Genomic DNA, 9,216 nt, shown 5'->3' with positions numbered 1-9,216 from the left:
GGGAAGAGTTTTTTTTCACAGCTCACATCATCCCAGAGTGACAGGGAACAGAAGAAAGCAATTCAGACCAGCATCTTACCACCTGCTGGGGAGAAAAGTGATTTGGGAGAGCAGACAGTCTCCACCAGTGCATATTTCCATCATTTACAATCTTGGTCTGTGTGACAACAAAATTAGGAACCAGGAACCGTTTATTTTGCTTCTTAAAACAGGCGTGAAAACTTTGCAGAGCATAGATACCTGCTGTTAGTGAAATGATGAATAGCAGAGTACAGTGCACAGAGTATGGTCTGTCCTCTGTTTTATGGGACCAGCACTCTCCAACTGTGACCCTTTGCTCACATGATTTGAACACAAACAAATAAATGACTCAGTGACAAAACTTGTTGAATCGGATTCTATGAGGAATTGAAGGCGATGGAATGAAATCCCCTTGAATGCGGGAATGTTACATTATCTTATAGGGAATTATTCTCTAACTTCGAGGAGAGTGCGCAGTGCTGCTTCCAATGGTCAATACCAGGATAAATAGATTGAATCTGCGTGGGGTGTTATTGTAGGGAGCCCTGTTGATTAGACACACTGTATCTTTTGTAGAATGGTGCAAAAGCACGGAACTTTTGCGTCGAGGGGACAACTTCAAAATCGTTAATGAGACAAAATACACAAATGAGCGAAACAACACAGCAACCACAGAAACAGGTATTACATAACGGAGTAAACCCCTCTGCTAATGTAACTCCTCTGCACCCGATGTGGCCTCCTCTATATTGGGGAGACTGGCCGCCTACTTGTGGAACGTTTCAGAGGACACCTCTGGGACACCCGGACCAACCAACCCAACCACCCCATGGCTCAACACTTCAACTCCCCCTCCCACTCCACCAAGAACATAGAGGTCCTTTGACTCCTCCATCCCCAGACCATAGCAACACGACGTTTGGAGGAAGAGCGCCTCCTCTTCAGCCTAGGAACCCTGCAACCACAAAGGATGAGCTAAGATTTCTCCAGTTTCCTCATTTCCCCTCCCCCACTTTGTCTCAGTCAAATCCCTCGAACTCAGGACCGCCTTCCAAACCTGCAATCTTCTTCTTGACCTCTCCGCCACCATCCAACCCTTGCCTATCACCATCACATTGACCTCCTTCGACCTATTGCATTTCCAACGCCCGTACCCCAAGTCCCTCCCCCTACCTTTTGTCTTAGCCTGCTGGACACACTTTCCTCATTTTACAGAAAATTATTAACTTACAACTATTTACACTCCTTTCTCTAAACCTGTCTTTAATCTTCTGCTCTACAATACTGGTCTGAAGAGCCTTCCCCAACCCGGACGCCATTAATATTTACAAAAATATTCAAATTTAAGAACCAGCCAGTTGTCGAATCTTCTCGTTGTATCTTCCTCTGTAGATTTACTCTCCAGGTCAGTGTCGATGCCTTTTTCTATGTAATCTCTTTCTCCAGATAGTCACCTCTCGTAGATCTTACGAGCATCCGACATCTGTTGGACTTTTAGCTGCTCTCTTTGCTGTTTTTTGCCACTCTGGTTAACTGTTCAACATGTCTGATATTTGTTCCACAAACAGTCGGATCGTTTCACTGATTTTAATATTGTTAAACCTTGATTGGGGCATAATTCAAACTGATTAGGCGAATTCGAATTTGTTTTTTTATCCATGTAACAAAGCTGTTAGTTTTTTAGACCAAATGCTGTGTTGTTACTTGTTCTGGACTCCTTGTGCTCGCCATAAATTTCAGCACCCTTTAAAGTTCATATCCCACGACTTCATAGCACTGGGTTTTGCCAAGACAGTCTATTACGCTCAACATCGCTCTATGTCAATCTCATGAGACTGAGATTTGAACAATCTCTGGTCTAATTTATTCAAACGACCCTGATCTCATAACCTCAGATTTAACACGCCCCCTTATATATGTCTTATCATATTAATTGATTCCTCACTGTGTTACTTCAGCACACGTTGAGAAGAAATTAAAAATGAATACAACTTTCACCTATGTGACTGCAAATGGACCCAATGTTGCTGCAGCCAACCGATTCAGCTGTCAGTGAAATAGCCCACATCTTTCCTGAACCGCAATGAGAGTGCATAGCATAGTGGTAAATTTTCATGCGTTGAATTAGACCCAACATCATTTGTGAGGACGAAATTTACTGGGATATAAAGATATGATGAGATACCTGGGGGTTGGGGATTGGAATATGGTCAGGGAAGGATATGGTGAGAGTTCCCTTGATACAAAATCGTTCGAGACAACGGAAATTAGATTTACTGGGAGATAAAGCCAAGAGATAAGAAATTAAGGAGTTTAATGGGATGGTGGGATAGATGAAGAATAAGCGTAAAAAATCAGGGATGACTGAGTCGTGTCCTAATAGAGGTTTTTCAGCAGATGAGAGGTTGAGTTAAGGGTAAATAGGAGGGAAATTCCCTCATTGAGGTGAATGTATAACTAAAGGTTAGAGCTTCAATACCAGAGAGGAACGACAAAGAAGTTTACAGCAGGTACTTTCTATTCTGAGAGTTATTGAAATCGGAGATGATTTTGCAGAAAGAAACAAAATAGAAGCTGTTTCCAGAATATTTGAAAAGCCACATGCGGACACACAAGGAGCGAATTTAACAGGGACAGGGATTCTGCGCTGCTTGGATGGGGATGCAAAAGTGGCACACTCACGAATTGTTTAGCTTTCATTGGAAAGAAATTGCATAACAACTGCAACTGAAGAAGTTAAGTATAAGAAGAGCTGGTGGTGTTGAAAGGTGTCGCGGCTGGTTCTATGTGAACTACTACAAATTGTAAATATACTGATCTGTTTGTTATAGCTTTACAGTAAACGGAAGCCAGTTAGCACACTCCGCTGGCTAACTGGTTTATGGTATAGAGTGAGACTAACAACGTGGGATTAATTGTCGCACTGTCTCAGGTTGCCATAAGGATCATCATCTCTCCTACCCACCTGATCTGTAATACAATGGTGATTCTAATGAGTAGGAATGGCCCTGTAGATGTCAAGCATCATCATCATTGCCATCTGTTGCCTTGAACATTTGGTCACAATGACCAGGAATGGAACTGAGTCCATTTAATACTCACTGATCTCCGCACGAAAAACCCAGCAAAAAGACTCGTCCTTATTCCTGTCTGAACGCTCTGTTCTGCACAACAGCAAAACAATTTGTTCTGACTTTCCCAGATTCACGAACAACATTCAATCTACCCAAAGAGATAAATCTAATTCCTTTCGAACAGTTTAATGAGCTGTGCGAGTTTGCAAGAAATGGGATAATATGAAACGAGTTTAACAGCCTTTCCAAGAATGGTATATAGTGGAGGGTCAAAGATTTGAAAAATGTCATCATGCTAAAACTTTACCTCTGTTTCTCGATCCACAGATGGATAATCGCCTGTGGAATATGGACAGTTTTCCTGCTGATAATTGACACATTTCCCAAATACAGTATAATCCCACAAATCAGAAACTGGAGGTTTACAATAAATGCTGCTTTATTAGAGGTTATTTTTCAAATTCACTTCAGTCTGTTGCACCAATGATCCCTGATCAACATCAGGAAAAGCAGCTTCAGATAATAATTGAAATTACAGCTGCAGCATTTCACACGATGTTAAGTGATGATGAATTGTTCCACGGGAGCAGCAGAGCGTCAACCTGTAACGTGCGCTATTCGTATCTCTGGGACCTTCGACCAACCTGTTCTAGTTTTGTTGCAATCCTGAAATTAAAGTTAAGGCAGAGGAGGAGCAACTGACCTGTGACTATTGGAACACCAGGCTCAGGAAGGGGACAGAGAAAAATGTTTTGCAAATTTGACTTGATTGAAAGCTGCATTTCCGTGGGTCACTTCCCTGTTTCCAGACAATGTTACATTATCACTGTCACAGGGCTTTGCATTCGGTTGGCTTCAGTTCGGCAGAGAATTTGATTCAAATACACTTCACTAACTTCCTTCTGAAGTTTATACAGACAACATGAAACATACTGCACTCATCATCAATCTTCACCATTCTTACATCTGAGGACCAACTGGCTCTTTCTGAGGTGTAATTGGTCATCCTGGGAACAGATGTGCTGGAGGTGGAGGAATTGGGAATAAGGAATGGCGTTCTTACATGAGATAGGGTTGGAGGAGATGTAGTCTAGATACATGTGGGAGTCGGTGGTCTTGTAGTCTATGTCTGTAAATAGTCAGTCGCCAGAGTCGGTGATGGAGAGGTCCAGGAAGGTGAGTGAAGTTGCCAAGATGATCCGGATAAATTTGAGGTCGGAGTGGAAGGTGTTGGTAAAGTTGTTGAGCAATTCAACCACCTCGTTGGAGCACCAAGTGGCCCCAAACATTCATCAACGTAGCGGAGGAACAGGTGGAGGATGGTGCCTGTGTAATTGCGAAAGATGGACAGTTCCGTGTATCTGACAAACAGACAGGCATAGCAGATGGATTTGTACAGGGACTGGATGTCAATGGTGAAGATGATGCGTTGAGGGCCAGGGAAACGAAATTCTTGGAGGAGGTGAAGTGCATGGGGGTGTCACGAATGTAAGTAGGCATTTCCTGAACTGGGGAGAGAGGATTGTGTCGAGGTAGGAAGAGATGATTCAGATGGGACATGCTCAGGATGAGACAATAGGTCGACTGTGGCAGTCAGGTTTGTGAATCTTAGGAAGGAGGTAGAATCGGGGAGTGCGTGGTTCACGGACAATGAGGTTGAAGGTTGTGGATGGGAGATGCCCAGAGGTGATGAGATTGTGGATGGTCTGGGAGATGATGGTTTGGTGAGGGGAGGAGAGTTTGTGATCGTGGTCTGTAGGAGGACGTGCCTGCGAGTTGGCACCTGGCTTCAGCTTTGTTCCTCTTCCCGACTGACAAGCCTAATTCCTGATGAATGGCTTATGCCTAAATCGTTCATTATCCTGCTCCTCGGATGTTGCCTGACTTGCTGTGCTTTTCCAGTACAACACTCTCCACTCATTCATTATTACTGTCTCATTTCACACTACCAGGTCCATGCTGTCTGTTTGATTCTACTGAGCACTGTTCTCATGAACTGCGACAAAATCTGCCAATCTAAAACAAAAACAGAAATTGCAGTAAAATCACAGGTGTGCAGGCAGCATCTGTGCAGATGAATCACAGTTAACGTTTCACATCCATTGGGTCCGTCTCTCCACAGATGCTGCCAGACGTCCTGAAATGTTCCAGCAACGTCTGTTTTTGTTTGATTTTCAACATCAGCAATTTTTTTTCATTTTTGTTTTCTTATTTACTGCAAATATTATTTGGCTAAAGATTACGTTAAATGTTTTAAATATGACCGTGATGGAACGGCCAGATTCCACCAGGCGGCTTCTTTTATTTGGTTCACGTGACGAATGCCTTTCTATTTGGTCACCGCGCCCTACAGCGGCACTGCATATAAATTGACAAAATTCTCTCGGATTGGTAATCAGGAACGAGATTGATTGAAATTATTGAAAACTTAAGATAAACTGATAAAATACGGGATATAAAACGGGAAACTAAAAGGGAAAGAGAGAACAGCGAATGATAATTTCTTGACAAAACTGAAATATAATTGCTCAAGATAAAGAAAGTGCCTTCATCTGCAAACATACCACAATATGAAATGTAATATTTGGGACAACCAATTCCAACAGATTGCAAAATCTTAGTTTTAAAGTCTTGCTGCAACTGTTTTGGTTTTAATGAATGCACACATGAGACTCAGTGCTGTAATGGTCTCCTAAAATGGAAAAGGAAATCCTTGCCTTCGAGGATACGTGGGGAATGTTCACTGATTCATCCCAGTCATGCCAGGAATGTCCTCAGGAAGCTTATGAGTAAAATCTTTCACTGTTCCATGGAGTTTCGAATGAGTGGTGAAGGGAATGTCTCCACTCACAAATTAATCATTCAGTATAGTTCATTACAGGGACCCATGAAATGATGAACAAATTGAACAAGAACATGGACATACGACACACAATAGCTACGACCATTACTCTGTGAAAACTGTTGATTTCAGATCCACGGTCGCCTTTGGTGATGGCATTTACTGTCCAGAACCAGTCTGCACAGGAATGACGGGAGACACACTATGAAGTATTTGAACTTCAGTCGCCTTTAGAAATAGCTGAGACTGACTCCGGACACTGGGATTGAGAGATGTTGGCCTTACAAACCTTTCAGACATTCTGTGGAAGAATAAAGGAAGTGATAGAAAATTTTCGTCTCCATGGAGACGATGTTCATGAACTGGATAGATAGTAATTTACCTTATTGGAGTTTATAAATAGAAGCGTCATATTTAAAAAGCAAAGAGTTCATAGTGTAACTGCAAAATCTTTTGGTCATACACAGTGGGAACATTGAGTGCAATCCTTGTCCTCATTATCCACCAAAAGCATGTCAAGAAGTTAGAAAGGGCACAGACACTGTTTCCTGGATAGCAAGATATTACAAAGCTAAGTGACGTTGTTTTCTGAGACATAAAATTATCAGAAAGGATATAAACGGGATTAAAGAAAAAATGAAGGAGTTTATTCACGAGATTTGGAAATGCTGGAGCAGAAACACGCAAGTTTGATGTAAACAAATGAGATTTTCACATAACGCGAGGTTTGAATGAATAAATTGGGGACATTCCCTCTTTCCAGTGAATCAATAACTTTCGTTAGAGCTTGAAAACCATTAGTGAATGATTAAGAAAAGTTTGGATGAGAGTTTCTTCCACTTAATAGAGTTATTTAAATCGTGAACGACTTTCCAGAAATAAAATGTAGAAGCTGACTTCAGAGTGTTTTAAAAGATACACTAACAAACGTACAAGGAGAGAATTTATCATTGAGTGAAAGTCAGTGTGATTGCGTAACAATTTCGAATTTGTTCACTTCAGATACAAAGACATTTGATGAACACGTACAACTGAATATGACTGAGTATAACAAGTTCATGGATTTGTAAGGTGTGGCGTATTATTCAAGGTGAAACTCTGTAAATGGATCTGATGACGTAAAATAACTGCAGACAGAAGTTATATCCTAATGAGTAGGAATTGAATCGTCACTTGGAGAGGCAACACCTACTTTAAAGATTTGACCACATTCACATGATGTTATGTACATTTCGTACATTCTTAACTCCACCCAAGAAATCCACCAAGAAGGCTCTGTCCTTTTGTATTGTTAACCCTCTGTACTTCTCTGCAGCACGCCATTGAAGATGAAATATGCTCACACCAAAATTCAGTTCAATACAATATTCAAACGGTCCAATGTGATTTCTGTCTTTATTATTGCAATAACGTTTGTGAGTTTGCAAAAAACTGTGTAACATGAAACCAGTTCAACATCTATTTTCCCGGAATTTAACGCAGTGCACTTGGGAAACGTTATCCATCTGCTGAAAAATCACCTTCGGCTCTCTCTCCACACATGTCTGTTCACGTTTGAGGTACTTGCAGGATGTTTGTTGATCAAAAAGTCATTATCCAGAAAAGGTCGTTTCTCAATCCACAAACACGAGTATTTTCCCATAAACTTGGCTTTGCTCAATATCACCTTCTGTCTGTATCCCTCAACCCGACGATAAATTGAAGTTGCTCCATTTGAGGCTCAAAATTAAAACTTTGGCACAGCACACCCCACTATACTGGAACAGAGTTACCGTGCATTGGTCACCTTCAGCACAGGAGCAACACATTAATGCTTACCTCCACATTCCTGGTTTTACCTTAACGTTTGGGAAACCCACTTTCTCTGATTCCATGGCTAGTAACGGGGATTATATGATCATCTTCACCAGTGGTTCTGTCCCCGTGTGAGGAAAGTGGTGAGGTCCTCATTGTAAAGATGGGTAGATTGATGAAATGTACAATTTCATCTTTTGCCTTCACTAACCCATGAGCTTTTAATTTTGTTTTGCATCTGTAGAAATCTTAAAATCTTCATCTTGAACAGACTCAATGACAGATCGCCATTGTGTCTCTGGCATCGAATTTAATAGTGTAAACTCCCTCTGAATCCTTCCACCGCAGTCCGCTGTTTGGGAAGTGTTCCTGTTGTGGGATATGCACTTCCCCGTGTGTCACCTGCTGCTCCCTGCATGCGCTCTGACACTGCACTCATTTTCCTTCTGACACTTGCTCACTGTGTTGCTGAGATCATACAGTGACTTGGTTTCGCACGGTCCAGGAAAATGATACAGAATATGGTTTTTGCATTGTTGAATTCAATTGTCAGTTTAGCCTTATTTTGGATTTTGAAATTGTCTGTCCTGTACACAAGTGAGTGTCAAAAACATCTGAGCGGAAGTTAGGTGTTCCGAATAATGACATTGAGCACTATGCACTCTCCTCCAGTCTGGAAAACAATTCATCACAGGCAATTTAATAGACAATAGACAGCAGGTGCAGGAGTAGGCCATTCTGCCCTTCGAGCCAGCACCACCATTCATTATGATCATGGCTGAACAACCTCAATCTGTATCCTGTTCCTGCCTTAGTCCCATAACCCTTGACTCCACTATCCTTCAGAGTTCTATCCAACTCTTTATTGAAAGAAAACCTCCTGCTGTCTCGGGTTCTTCATTCCATTGACTTCAAATCTTCACAGAATTCAACAGACCTTGTTACATATTCATTTCCTCACATTTGTTCAGATCATTATGTGCATAGTGTGACAGTGGGAGTGCACTTGCCCCACAACCCAGGGGTCAGACCATAGTCTTGGAACCGTACTGTGTTATTTCTCATTTCACCAACACCAGGGAGAAATATCTGCTGCTCTGCATGATTTACGAAATTCAATTATTCATAAGGTCATAGCTTTTTGTGCATCTGTGATGAGGTGGCCGAGAGGTTAAGGCGATGGACTGCTAATCCATTGTGCTCTGCACGCGTGGGTTCGAATCCCACTGTCATCAATGGCTTTCAATGGTGCTGTTTTCAGATGATCACAGCTGTTGTATGAAAACTGGGATTCTAATAGTTATTTTATCTGCATTGACGCTATGACGAAAATCTCAAAGAATAGTTTGAGCCTGTTGACTAAACTACATTGCAATGTCGGTTGCACTGGGATAATGAAAAGGAGCGCGATTTTCTTTTTCAAGTCAAGTTGCTGTGAACATTTTTTCGTATGAAAGACATCCAGGAAAATCAAATACCGAGAGC

At 41.7% G+C, this 9,216-nt stretch overlaps 1 non-coding gene across 1 annotated transcript; it reads left to right on the top strand.

Annotated features, from left to right (window-relative positions):
• Positions 1-8,884: 8,884 nt before the first annotated feature.
• On the top strand, positions 8,885-8,966 carry trnas-gcu (transfer RNA serine (anticodon GCU)). Its single transcript has one exon. It is a non-coding gene; the product is annotated as a tRNA-Ser (tRNA).
• Positions 8,967-9,216: the final 250 nt, after the last annotated feature.

The sequence above is a fragment of the Chiloscyllium punctatum genome, chromosome 6 (genome assembly GCF_047496795.1).
Source record: "Chiloscyllium punctatum isolate Juve2018m chromosome 6, sChiPun1.3, whole genome shotgun sequence".
NCBI lineage: Eukaryota > Metazoa > Chordata > Chondrichthyes > Orectolobiformes > Hemiscylliidae > Chiloscyllium > Chiloscyllium punctatum.
This window is presented reverse-complemented; position numbering and strand designations above follow the sequence as displayed.